A 13929-nucleotide genomic window follows, 5' to 3' on the forward strand; every position below is an offset into this window, starting at 1 on the left:
AGGTCTGTGGTTTTAAAAATGCAGTTCGGTACTTTACAAGTTTGGGTTTTTTTGGGTTGGGTTTTTTTGTTTGTTTTGTTAGCGGTAGAGGCTGTGATGTGTAGAACTGATCTTATGTCTGTGTAGCATATGTAGTCATAGTTACGCAAATCCTTGCCTTATAAAGGTATGAAGAGATTAGTGACTTGGAAAGCTCTAGTTATGACTATGAGTTTGCAAGTTCCCATAAAATTCACACTTATGGCAACTATAATGGTGAATAAAAAGAGTATTGAACTGGAACAAGACACTAAGGACCTCATAAGAGAAGAAAAGCTAAATGATTGCACAGCTCAGAGGACCCTCAATTGAGTAGTCATTGTCTGCCAAATAAAGCATTAATGGCAGGGTGTAAGTATTCTGTAGATATGCTGACATTCACTTTTTCATCAAGATGCTAGTACAATAAGTCTTTCAGAAATCGATGGCCTCTTAAAAAAATTATCATTAGATGAAGTTGCACAGTTGGACACATTTCAAAGTGCAACAATACAATTCTTTCTTGATGTGTATGTGCTATTTCATCTAAAACTCTTGTTTCATTAAATTAAAGAGCATGGCTGACCGGCTAGGGCACAGCGAAGAAATTGATTAGTTCAGGCTTCAGATCTTCAGTATATTCAAAGACATTCATTAAGCAAGTGAATTACGGAGTTGAATTTTGCTTTTATAACTCTGAACTCTTTGATTTTTTTGTTGTTTGCTTTGTTTTTCCCTAAGAATATTATATTTGGTAAGGTGGCATTGTAATTCCATGATAGTTTTCTATCTGCAAATCTGGGTAGGTGTTCTTTTGGGTTTTGGCGATATGCTTGTTTCAATTCAAAATGTCATTAAAAGAAGTAGTATCATGACAACCTCTTTTTTTTTTTTTTTTTTTTTTAATAGTGTACCACATAACCAGATGGAACAGTAAGCTTAGTGTTTGACTTGGTTATGTAGTGTAGCTTAACTAATTTTCTTGTGGCTTGTGTTTTAGAATAATGTCAGTTTTCCTTTGAGGTGACTTTTCATAGCTTTGTGTTTCTGAGATTTTTTTTTCTTACATTTTTTCTCTTCAACAACTTCTTGGCATACTGTAACCTGTGAGGAAGCCAGTATCTGTATAGGAAGCTCATTTGCTGCAAAATGGATGTTATTTTCAGGAGATCTTTGAAGAGAATATGTGATTTCAGTTTGTGTACTAGGAATTAACTTCAGATAAAATCATTTAAACCCACAGAATTAAGTTGTGTGAGAGCTAAGGTTTCCACTTTGACCTTAACATATGTGTAAAGGTTTAATGTTCTGTATGTATGGCAATTAGAATTATGTACCCTGTAGGCAGTGATACTTCGCAAGTGTTTAAGATTTATGACCGAGCATTATATATCTGTGTTAGTTGCAGCTGGGGAGAATAGTGCACACTTGCTTTGTGTGTGCTGTTAAGAATAGGTTTTTGAAGGCATAAACACATTTCTCTGGATGTGAGTCTCAGATACTATGCTTTTACATGTTAAGTAATTCTAATTTCTAGTAAAAGTAGCACCTTCATGTTAAAGGCTATTGATTTAGATGCCTGCAGTGAGGATGCCAAATGGTGTTGCAGTACAGTATGTAGGTGGCCTTAGATTACAGGAAGCAAAAAAAAAAAAAAAGCCTAACAATGGCATTTTTCTGAATTTCCACTGCTAACGATAAGTTCTGAGGAGGCTTTTGACAGATAGTAATCATAATTCTTATTAACTGGTGACGTCCACCCCCATGGGTGTAGCCAGGCTCAAATTGATGCTTTTTGCTGGCTGATCACCAGCATGGCCTAAGTGCTCATTATGTTGTAGAAAGGGCCTTTGGAGCTCTCATTACATTTGACAGGAATTCTCTCTAGGGGGAAACTGGGCATTAGCTAGACTCCTGACAGGCTGAAATTATTCCTGCTTTATGGCTTATAACCAAATGCTAGCAAGGCATCATCAGGGGACACAAAAAATTGTCATTTCTGACAACATCTTTGTTACTGGAAAATGCAGTGATGGGGAAACTTTCCAGTGAACAAACGTTAACATTTTTAAGGTCTTCCTCCTGTTTGGATGGTGTACTTGCTCTGTGTGAAACTCTTCAGACTGCTTGGGCTGCTGTTTGAAAAATAAAATTACACTGCAGCAGAGCTTATTTATGGAGTCTGGTGTGTACATCACCGTTAAGGTACAGTCACTTAGATAAAATGAAGTACTTGCAGTTAGCCTGCATGTAAATGAATTTGAGTTCTTGTACTGATGGATTTGTGTCAGCAGTTCTGTCTTCATTTAATTCAGTAACCTATTATAATTTAACTAAAATAAAGTTAGTCAAGACTTGAATGTTGTTATAAACGGACTTAACTGAGGTGAACTTTGCATGCACAAACAGCTCTACTGGCAGAGCCTTCCAGTTGAATATGTTGCATTTAAATCCAGAAATGGCCATGGTAAGGCTTCCCTCACAAATCTACCTTTGGCACTTCGCAGTGTTTAACTGCATGATGTGTGCTTAAATCAAGGTGCTGCTGCATTTCAGTCTGCTGGCTGAACAGTGGTCAGGAAATAATCTCTTTGACACATTTGTGTCTGGTTTAGATTTGGGTTTGTTTTGTTTCCTTCTTTTTCTGTGTAGGTTTTTAAACTACTTTAGTTAAAGAATTTAAAAGATTTTTCTTAAGAGCATGTTTTATGTAGACACTTACGCGGTGTTCTTAGAAATTATTTTAAGGTGAATAGTTACTGACCAAGTTTGGCATTCCTGAAACAGAAACAACCACCTGAGGATTTGTTTAGGTAGATGTAGGTTGATTTAGGTGTTGTTTTTATATGTGTCAAGACAGAATGAATAAGAACATTGTGTGGCCTTAAGTTTCTTTTCTGTATTATATTGTCCAAGTGAGATTTTCCCCAATGTGACATCTGTGGCTGGCAAAGCAGATGAACCAACTGCTAGTGCCCAGATGAAGAGCCGGTTGGGTGTTAAAAATCCTGCTGTACTTAGAGTTGCTGCCCTGGGCTCCTAGGGCAGTGTGTCTTTATTTTCCCCAGCTCTGCTTGTCATCTTCTGTCATAAGTCAGAAGATAAGGTTTCCTGTACATTTAATGTCTAGATTGGTTAGGTGCAAGATTATCTTTTGTTCATTGGCAGGCAGCCAAAGGAAAAAAAATTCATCAGTGCTGAACCAGGTGCTAGACTTATAAACTACTACAGTGTCTGGGTTTCTGCTATCCCAACAGTTATGGCAAGGTTTCCTTCTCTTTGGGTGGGTCTTTTTGATCTCTGCGACCTGCCTGGAGGCAGACCTGTCATTCAGTAGCTTGCCTGTTGTAGAAAAGTACACAAACTCCAAACCTGCATTGCATTAACCAGTTGTACAAGAGTCACACATCCGTTTTATCCTGGACTGTTCCATGGAATCATTTCTAAGGCTTTACAGCAAAGGACAAAGTCGTCTAATGATATCTCATTAGAGCATCAGTCTTCAGGAGTGGGTTAAACAGAAGGGAATTAAGGAGCTTAGTTAGCTCTCTACAGCTCCTGAGAAGGATGGCTTTGCTGTTGAAAGGGATTTAAAGATAAATTAATTTTTTTCTTTTTTCCTACATTTTAATTACTGGATTGAAAAACTCCTTAAGGTTTTGGTGGTGTGCAGTGAATGTTTCAAGAGCATTTTACAGTTGGCACAGCCAAAAAAGACATGCAAAAATTGTTCTTATTTAAAAGAGAAAATGGTAGGATTGTGACAGTATTTTTCTCTCTAAAAATTGTACTTATTCTACAAATATTTGGTTTCTAAATGAGTACAGTTGTGTCAGCAGCCTAGCCATTTCAACCACAAATAGAGTTGCTAGTTTGAAAGAAGAAACTGGAATAATTACTTCAACTTACATGACTTTTGAACCATGTTTCAAGCTCGAGGCCAGCATTATTGTGAAGGAATTATCTGACAGATTCAGGGCACTGTGAAGTACATCTCCATGTGGCTTTCACATAACCATGTTGTCAGATACCATCTATTATGTCAGTTCCATATAGAACTTAATTCAAAAGTGTGTCACAGTGTAAACACTGTACATATGTTACATAGTGCCTGATCGTCTCTCATTTTAGACTTAGTCTACCAGATTTCAGGTTCCTCACAGAGCTGGAGAGAGGAACACTATTTCTACCAGCTACATTGTTAGACTTCCCTTGCGTTGCTGGAGCTTGCATTGCCACATGTCTGTTGATGTACTTTGTGTATCTGCTCAGTTGGAGGAAAGGGAAAAAAAGTCCTGGTAACTTTCGGGGTAAGGTGAAGAGTAAGAGGGAGATGCTTTGTGAATGTGCAATATCCTTTTGTCACAAGAGATTCCGTGGGGAAAGCTTAATGGTTTTTCTCTGTCTGCTGGTTGTTATACCAAATCAAGCTGAGCATTTGAATTGCCTTTCTTCTCTCTCTACTTAAATGTTTGTAGCAAAGTGCTAAAATTGCAGTGTCTCCTGTGCAGAATGGAAAATTAGGATCCTTTAGGCTTGATAGATCACCACTGGCATACAGTAAAAACCTTTAGAGCAAATTTTGGGTCTACTGGCACTTATCAGAAAACTGCACCTACTTTCAAAATGATAACAGCTTTGAATGGAACAAATGAAATTACTTTTCCACTTGGGGTAAGATTTAGGGATATCTAATGGCAATTATGTCAAACACTACTATTGTCACTTTCTGCATCACACTTCTTAATTGGACTCTTTCGTGTAGGTATTTGAACAATAGTTGCTCACATAGTTCCTCTCAGGGGAAAAACAAAGGCGGGGAGAATTCATAATTTTGTCAGCATTTAATTGTCAAACCATCTAGTTTAACAGATTAGTCCTTGTGATTACATGTAGGCTATGGCTTTTAAAGTTCTTGCAAGTTGGTCCCATAGTCAAGCTGAATTTGCAACCCGTGTTCTTCTAAGTATCAAATTTCTACTTGAAATAGCTTTCTGGAGGTAATATTGCCTGACATGTCAGGACAACGCTTACTAGTGTTTGACCTGCCCTTATGCTGAAGAATTTTATCCTTGCCAACTGGGAGTTTGCCTTTCCGCACTGGTAATCACTGTGTGCCTTTTGTTCTTCTATTGTGCACGTCTAAGAAGGAGCTGACATAGTCCTCTCCATAATCACTTCTTTGTCAGTAATGAGGTCTTGTTACTCTGCTTCATCTTGAAGCTGATCAAATCTATTTTCTCCTTGGTATGATGTATGCTCTGGTTGCCTGATCACCTTATTGGTGACACTTAGAGACTTACTCCAGTTTAGCAACATCTTCCTTCTTGCCAGACGGGGGAACAGAAAGGGGAATTGTTTCAACCAGCCAGTTGATTACAGTCATTATACTGTGTCCTCGTATGAGGTGTGGCCTTGATCAGCACGTGAGTGTGGGCCTGATGCATATTCAACTTGTTCTCCAGAGCCCTCCTCTGCAAAACTGCTTTCTAGTGTGTTTCCACCATTGCTGTGCTGTGTTGTGGAGAAGGTTGTTCCTGCTTTAGGACAACTCCCAACCTTTGTTTGCTTTGAACCTGGTTTCCACTGTCTTTATTTGATGGCTGCTGCTTTTCAGGACAGAAGCTGTTGATGCCTAGCTGCAGTTGCAATGGAGTCAATATGTTAACACCTCTTGCAGCCCATCTGTGTTGACTCCTTTTCAGGCTGGGAAGTCCCAGCTTAAACAGTTGTGTAGCTTTCTTTGATCACTTTCCTTGCTTTTCACTCAACCTTTCTAATTTTTAACTTAGGCTTTTGAAATAAGGAAACTAGAACTCTATGCAGTTCTCAGGATGCTGGTGAACCAGAGATTTGTATTACCACCTTCTTCTGTTTCCTGGATGCTTTTTGTTTGTTTTCTTAATTTTTATTTCTTCTTTGGTTAAGTTTCCAAGTTTTTGCTTCTGACTGCCATGAAATGCTGAACTGCTGGAGATTCCTTTCACATTTGAGTTCTTGCTCATGAATGGTAATTGTAATCTCAGGAACCATCATTTTACATGGCTAGGGATGTCTACTCCTAGTGTGTGTAAATTTTGTTTATGTACAATTGTTTCCATTGCCCATTTACTCTAGTAAGGTCTCTTTGCAATTCTTTAGCCATTGCTTTTACTTTCCCATGGAATAAAATAATGTATTTCTACTTCCTTGAAGCCTTTGTATTTACTTTCTTTCTAATTCTTTTATGGAGCAAGTTTTCTTCCCCACCGCTTTCTGTCTTTTCCAGGCTCTGCTGCTGATCATATTAGTAAAACAGATTGCAGCAAAAGCCCCTGTGAAACTCTACCAGTGAACTGTTTCTGGCATTGTGCTGGAGGTGATTGAAAAGTAGATTAGAGCTTGCTGAAATTGAGTTTAATCTTAACCGAACTCTAGTTAAATCAGGTTAGACTTAAAAATCAGTTATTTCCTGAGGTTGTCTCTTAAAAAAGAAGCCCTAGTGCTGCACAAACAAACAAAAAACTGCAACAAAACAAAACCTTAAAATACTACAACCCCGTGAAATAATGCTATAAGCTTTTTTCCATTCTAATTTCACCTGAAAGTATTATGATTATATTTCCAAGTTAGAGATTTCAGTATTGTTTCCATAGCTTTACATGAATCTTGAAAGCATCAGGGTGGGCTGTTTGGGTTTTTTTGGTTTTGAGTGTTGAGTAGTATTTCAGTTGTTAGCAAGCCTAGTTATAAAATACACTTTCTAGTACGGGGAAATCAGTTCAGGAAATTAATGTGTTTGGTGAGTGTCCCTGAACGTTTTTATGATGTTAATATTCTGTGTGTAATGAGAAATTGCAGAGTGTTTAAGAAGACTCTAGTCACTAACTGGTGATTGGCTAAGTTGCTCCCACCTTTTCTTTATGTTCTTCAGAACATTTGTTCTTTGTGAGCAAATTAGCCCTGATGATTAAATTACAGATTAAAGTTCTTTGAGGGGTAGGTAAGCTTTGTGTCAGGGCTGCCTATCTGAAAGTATTTTGTACTTCTTACATGATCTGAAGAGCTAACTAGCCTTTTTGGCTATGTGATAACAAAACAGAAAACTGACGTTAATTTGTGTTTTGGTTTAAGACTTCTTAGTTGGTTTGGGTTTTTGGATTTATTTTTTTTTTGTCCCTCTCCCTCAGCAGCATGCATGTTCTTTTTTTTTTGTTTGGTCTTTTTTTCTTCCTCTTGAAGCTTTTTGATGTTTGTGTAAATAGTTGGTCAAAGCAACTTACTTGTAAGGTGACCAGTCAGTGTATTGACAAGAACAGACACAATAGAAAACTGCATTAGGAGGCAAGCCAGTGGGATTTGCAGTAAATATATTACAGAACACAAGTGCATTGCCGATACTGCTTGTTTAGCAGTTTGCAAGGGCAATGGTAGTATGGATTTTTGAATTAGAAGGGAAGGACTGATCTTTCTGTGTGCTGGAACATCTAGTTGATGGCTGAGGAAAAAATTGATTTCGAGAACAAAATGCTGCCATCTCTATTTGTGCCATTTTAAAGGCTTCTATGGATTAGCAAGGAAAAACAAAGGATACCTTTCATTTTGGAGAAGGGGAGCAAGAATGGGTGTGCTTGTTCAGCTGCATTTTGATTAGGTATTAAGTCTATGAGAACCTGCTTTTGTTAGCTCAAGAAAAAGAAAGGACATCTGAAACAGGGGGGGTTTTATGATATGTGAAAATCTGCCTATTTATGAATTTGTTTAAGTGTTCTAAAACCCTTGAAATGCCATGCCTTCTGCTTCAAGACATGATGATCTCAGCTTTAAGTACAGAGGTTTGAATTAAGCTGGGAAGAAGGAATGAAAACCCTAAACTTTCTTGGGAAAAATGACTTACAGAAAGATCTGTCTTTTGTACTTTTGCCCCAACAGTTTATATTTACAACAAAGTTTTTTGTTTTGTTAAAAAAAAGTAAAACATTTATCTTTAAGATGCAAGGACATAAGGTAATTCTGAGTTTCAATTGTTGTGACTGGTTATAAGATTTCCAGCCATTACTTTTCAGACAGTATACTAGACTAGCTGTCTGTGGCCTCAAATGCTGACTATAAATTGTCAGTTAAACAAATGCAAAATTTTCAACAAAACCTATGGAAAGCTTTTAGGTTGTTTCTTCAAACTGAAATATGAACTGTAGAATCAGATCACTAGCAGGGACCTAATGCCTCCCTGTGTCGTCTTAGCAGGATCAGCTATACCAGTGTCATTGCTGATAGGGTGCTTGTTCTATCTCTTAGCAAAGACATCAACAGTAGTGGCAATGCTCACGCTCTTCAGGTAACAGATAGCTTTTATGTCCTTGCTGTTGAAGTGCTTCTTCAGTTACAGTTTCAGTCTTCTCTGTTGCAGCTTCAGCTCTTTACTGTGCATTTTCTTCACCCTGAAGAAGGAGAGCAAATCATTCCCCTGCCATCCAGAACCATGCTGCATAGCTCTAAAGTCGAGTGTTCATTCTCTGAATGGTGTTGCCCCGTTGAAGTACAGTGCCGTACTGCAGGGGAGGAAATGCCGTGCTGAGTAGCACAGAAGGTTTACTTAGTATACAGCTCACTGGGGTGGCGGCCTTTTTTGCAACAGCATGCCATTGACTTATGTTCAACTTCTGATCCTCTGTGACCGGGAGATTCATTCCTAAGGCCCATTATTTCCTTTCCTTTATGTTCCTGTCTAGGCATGCTATGCGCCTTTATCCCTGTCCTTCTTTTTACTTTTCAGTCCATTTTTCCATTCACTGTAAAGTGAGTTCTGAAGCTATTCTCCAGCATATTCTGTCTTTCTCAGCTTGAAACTCACTGCAAATTGAGGATTAGGGTAAATGAAGAGATCTTTATGCTTGTTAGTAGGAAATACTAAAAAATACTGGGCTGATCATGAATGCAGAACTCCTTAGTTTCAAAAAAAAAAAAAAATTATCCATACATGGTTTAATAATCAAGCAGTTTTGTTCCCATGAAGTTTTCGCTGTGCTGCTAGTGTTGCTCCTAATAACGTTATGACTGTCAGATTCTTAGCAAAGATGTTAACATCATCTGCCTCTCTTATCTGTAATTATTCTTCCTTTTTGGACTTTGTGTAATTCTTATGTTTTCTGCTGAAAAATATTCCTGAACTGTGGTTTAAATCTGTTTCACTTAAATTTTTATGCATAAGAGGCTTTTTAATGCCTAAATTTGAGTAATGAGCTAGAGTGTCTTTGCTCTTCCATTTACTGTGTTTTGTTAGGCACTGTCCTTTCATAGTTTCCTATCCATTTGACTTTTGAGGTTCTGCAAGGTGTCCACTAGCTGCTCAGTATTCACTAATGTGCTTTTGGTATTTCATCAGACCTAGTCAATATGAAGATATTTTACTTGGAGTCCTCTCATGTTTCTTTGCTGTTTAAGCTGCAGTGTTGACCGTACATAACTAGTAATTTATAATAAATGATTTGTAATGATTCTGATATAGTTAAGATACATGCAAAAAGTATGGACTTTCTGGCCTTCTTGCTGTCCTTGACCATATCTTTCTTTTTCTAAATGAGGGGATCAAACCTTACTATTCCAATCTGAAAGCAGAAGCTTTACTTTAGCTGTTTCTTACTACTGGCATATATGCTTTTGTGCTGTATATGTTTACACTGCCTTGCTGGATTTAGTTTCCACTTCATGTATGCTTTCCTGTTTGTGTGAAGTCAGTGAAGAATCTGGGATTTAGTCTCTTGGCACGATTCCATCCTTTCTGTTTTTCTTCTCTCCCTTCTGCCTCCATGTGTGCCACCCTATGTCCTAATGTTGTTTCAAAAAGAAAATGTCCTCTCTCCTTAATGCTGTTTTATCTCCCTCATCAGTAGCAGGTCCTATAAAGCTGACCTTACCAGTTGGCATATGCTTTTCTGAACTTTTACTTGGTTTTCATTTCCTTCCTTTCCCAATCATTATAAATCCTGCAGTGATTGCAGGCTTAATAGAATTTGTTTCTGTTTGGGCAGTTTCAGTCAGCTCTTGTCTATTAGAATGCAATCTAGATGGTCTCTTTACTATTGTTTCTATTCTGTAAGCAACAGAATACATATAAAAAATAATAAAATGGGTGAGGAATTTAGTGTCATGTCCCCAAAGTTTTGCTGAAAGATTTGCGAACCTTTTCCCCCACGCAGTGAAAATATCCATTATTTTCACCTTCCTTGCAAATTCTATGTGGTGGGTAGTTCCTTCCTTGCAAATCCTATGTGGTGGGTAGTTCTGCTTGTTAATATCAAAGGAGTTGTCAATCCTCTTAACTTGTTATTCATTAGTGAGTCACCTGATGGCACCTGAAGCATTGATATGAATAAGTGTTTAAATTGTTTTTCTGATTTGATAGATTTTTAAAACTGAGCTGTGAATATACTAAGTATTTTAAAATGATGAAACTATATTTAAGGTAGAATAGTACATGTGACTTATTTGGTAAGCTTAATTTGGTAGTTCTTTCTAAAGTCTGGTTGTAGCATAGTAATTATTTCCCCCCCCCCCCCCCCCCCATAATTCAGACCCTTGTCTTAAAGTGTCTCTTTTGTTGGATGGCATGCTTATCATTCTAGTAAGGTCTAGGTTCTACTGCTGTTACAGTCTTACTTGAATGTTGATAAGGACAGAATCCTGACTGGGAGTTTTGTTATTGACTTGAATACTGTAAACATATGTGCTTGGTTTGAGGAACTTTATGCTCTAAATTTTAGAAACTCTGTTATTCCAGTTACTTCTCCAGCTGTGTAAGAATTCTGACTTTCTACTGCCATCCCAATCAAGTGGCTCAATGTGACAAGTACTGAAAAGATATTCGCAGAAATTCCAATGTGGTTTATGGCAGTGAGAGCAAAATAGGAAGTAGTTTTGAAATAACATCCTAAACTAAATGAGTCACTGGGGCTCTTTCTTGGTAGGAGTGTAGCAGTTACAGAAAGATAAAAGTGCATAAAAACCATAAAAAATTTTTCTGTTCTCTTTGTCTCCTTCTTGTTACTGTGTAATGCAGTGTTGCTCAGTTGTCCAGAGTAAATCAAGTTCTTAATGACCTTAAAGGTAATACTGCAAAGCGTGCTGGATAATTTTGGAGACCATGCTGCTTCTAGAGCACCATAACAGCTCATTAGAGTGTAGTCAGATGAGAAGAGGGGAATTCGTTGATAGCTTACGTTTCTCACAAAAATCTCTGCTCCCATCTTGGTTCTCCTGATACTTTGGGCTGTTCTCCAACCGGATGGATGCCTCCTGTGAGTTTATTTAGCTCCCTGACATAGTGGTCTACCAAGCTGGCCCCTTCCCATTTTGTATTATAGTAATGTTTTCTGCCTGACTAGTTGTTGAGGTGTTTGGCAGGTCGCTAGATGTCTCCAGTATGGTTCAAAGAAATTGTGTCCCTGGAGGCAAAGGTGACAAAGACCTCTTCTGGATTGGAGTCAGCCTTTGATTTGCTCATCATCTCTTGGAATCTAAATTAAAGTGGGAACTCTGTGTCCTGGAAAACAGCTTGAAAGTAAAACAAAGCTGTGTGCTCACTTCAGAGATTTAAATACTTCTGTGTGTATTTAAGGTTAGCTTAGGCTTGGAAACTAAACAATGGAACTAAAATTTAGATAAACACACCTTTTGTAGTTGTAAGTGCTTAAGCAAGATGGGCTGAAGTTAGATTAAAGGAGAAATGTGGTAACTGCCCTCTAGCCAAGTTTAAGAAGAGTCTTGACATAGTGAAGATATGTGAAAGGAGCACTTCGACATCCTGAGAAAAGATTCTTTGTTGCCAGTTGGCTTTGTTTCAACAGGATTTACAGTTGTAAATGGGGTGGGCAGTTGTGTACAGTGGTTCATTGAGAGTTGCACGCAGCCTCTCTCTATTATTATAAAACATTGAAATTAGACATCTGAAATATATCCAGTCACTTTATACTTGAATGGGATCCAAATCTGTAGTAGATATTTGGCAAGTGTAGCTGTTGTCTTGTGTATCATATGTAGTTTATGTTTAAATTAATGTGACCTTTCTGTAATTTTAATGAACATCTAAGAGGAATCAGGTAAAAGTAGTTTAGGTACTGAATTAAAGCCCTCTAATTTCACTTTGGAAACTATTTACCATTCTGTGGCTTTATAATTTTAAGTTTTTATTCTGTTAACATTTCTGCTACTTCCTTTCCGCACTCCCACTTACGATATGGTAGTGTTTGGTTTTTTTCATTGCTAAAGATTTTTCATCCCAGTCTTCTGGGATTTTAATATCATCATCTTGTGGGTGACTGATCTCACAATTAAAATGAGTAGTACCTATGTGGGGCAGAGGGAAAACTGTATTTATTAGTGATGTGTCATACGAAACTGAAGTTTATGCCCAAAATACAGTTTATTCCTGTTGTTGAAATGAATGCTACCCATTGCTGCTTGACAGTTTGAATATCAAGTATCTGTTGAGAATAAACCTTCCCATTCCTTCCTATTGGTGAGAGTATTAGTGATGACAGTGTTTATAATTTAAAATACAGTTGGAAGGCCGACTTCCACAGTTTGTCACAGGTTGGTTAATATAGCAGTAAAGGGGAGATGGATGTGGCTACTTGTGCAAATCTATTACTCAGGAGGCCTGTAAATTTGATTGGCTGCTGCAGTTCTTCCAGAATCATTGGATTTGAGAGCAATAGAAAGATAAGATATCCAATTACCCAAATGATTTGCAGGGTTAGCCAACGTTGTCATGGAAACGCAAGTCGGAACAAATTAAATTTTAAGCAATAAAATAATCTTAAAGCACGTCTGGGAACAAGAAAATTTGGCAGTGGCACTTACCTGAATTGAATCTTTGCTTGACACGCTGTTGTTTGACATTGATATACTATGGGGGTCTAAACTTTAAATGGCATGTTGCCTTTATTTTTATTTTTTTTATTTTTATTTTGCAGCCATTGCCAAAATGGAATGTAGTGTATTAATTTTAAATAAAAGGGCATTCATAATATATGCATATCTCTGTGCTCAACCTGGATTCAATAACTCATGAACAGCAAAGTTCACAGAATGCTAGCCTTAATCATTTGAAGCTTTTGAGTGTTTAAGTTTTGAAATTTAATTATATCTCCAACATCCCCTGATCCCCTGAATTCTTAGCAACAAATTTTTGGAGGTGCTAGAGTCTTGCTAGCAAGTACTAACAAAGCATGCAGAAAGCTAAGCACAGTGAAATACTTCTTTTTCTGCAATTGCTCTGTGAATGTGTGTGCTTTCTATTGTTTTTGATGATCTTGATCACAAAAAGAATAAAAGCTTTGTCATTTTAGTGCACTGCTTGTTTGAATGATTCCGTTGGAAAAATTAAAATATTAAATGGATACTAAACTTCAGCACAAGACTAAAAGATAGTTTCTTACTGCATTTCACAAGTCATTTGAATGAGGTCTGGCTTGCAGCAGGGATTAAAAAAAATGGTAAAGCATGTCCCATAAAGAGGGCTTTTATTCACATGCCTTATAGACAGATGGAGATGAAAATTGGGCTGAGGTCAAGCCATTTGCAGCATTCTCATAGGCTTCGATTTTCTTCTCATCCCCACCACAGATAATCTCAAATGATTCAGTAATGACCAAAAGTGCAACATTGACCTTTACTTCCCAGTGGATTACTGTGTTACATGCTGTAAACGCATGCTGTAAACGGCAGGAAGTCCATTTTGTCCTTCCAGGAGGAGTTCAGTGTTGTACTTGGCTTTCTAAGTCTTCAAAGTGTAAGTGGAGGCAGAGTGCTTAAGAGTGCTCACCTGGTAAAGCTTTTATGAATGTGTTTTAACAGCATATTCCTTTCTGTGCATTAAAGGCTGATTCTCTGATTCTTTTGCTTGAAGGGAATGAATTAGGACATGCTTCT

General features: G+C 37.7%; 1 protein-coding gene across 2 annotated transcripts in view; it reads left to right on the forward strand.

Moving 5' to 3' along the window:
* Positions 1-13929, forward strand: part of TLE1 (TLE family member 1, transcriptional corepressor) — a 74330-nt gene that overhangs the window by 2828 nt on the left and 57573 nt on the right. The gene's annotated exons all lie outside the window — the stretch shown is intronic.

Source organism: Corvus cornix, chromosome Z (genome assembly GCF_000738735.6).
Source record: "Corvus cornix cornix isolate S_Up_H32 chromosome Z, ASM73873v5, whole genome shotgun sequence".
In the NCBI taxonomy this organism is placed as follows: domain Eukaryota; kingdom Metazoa; phylum Chordata; class Aves; order Passeriformes; family Corvidae; genus Corvus; species Corvus cornix.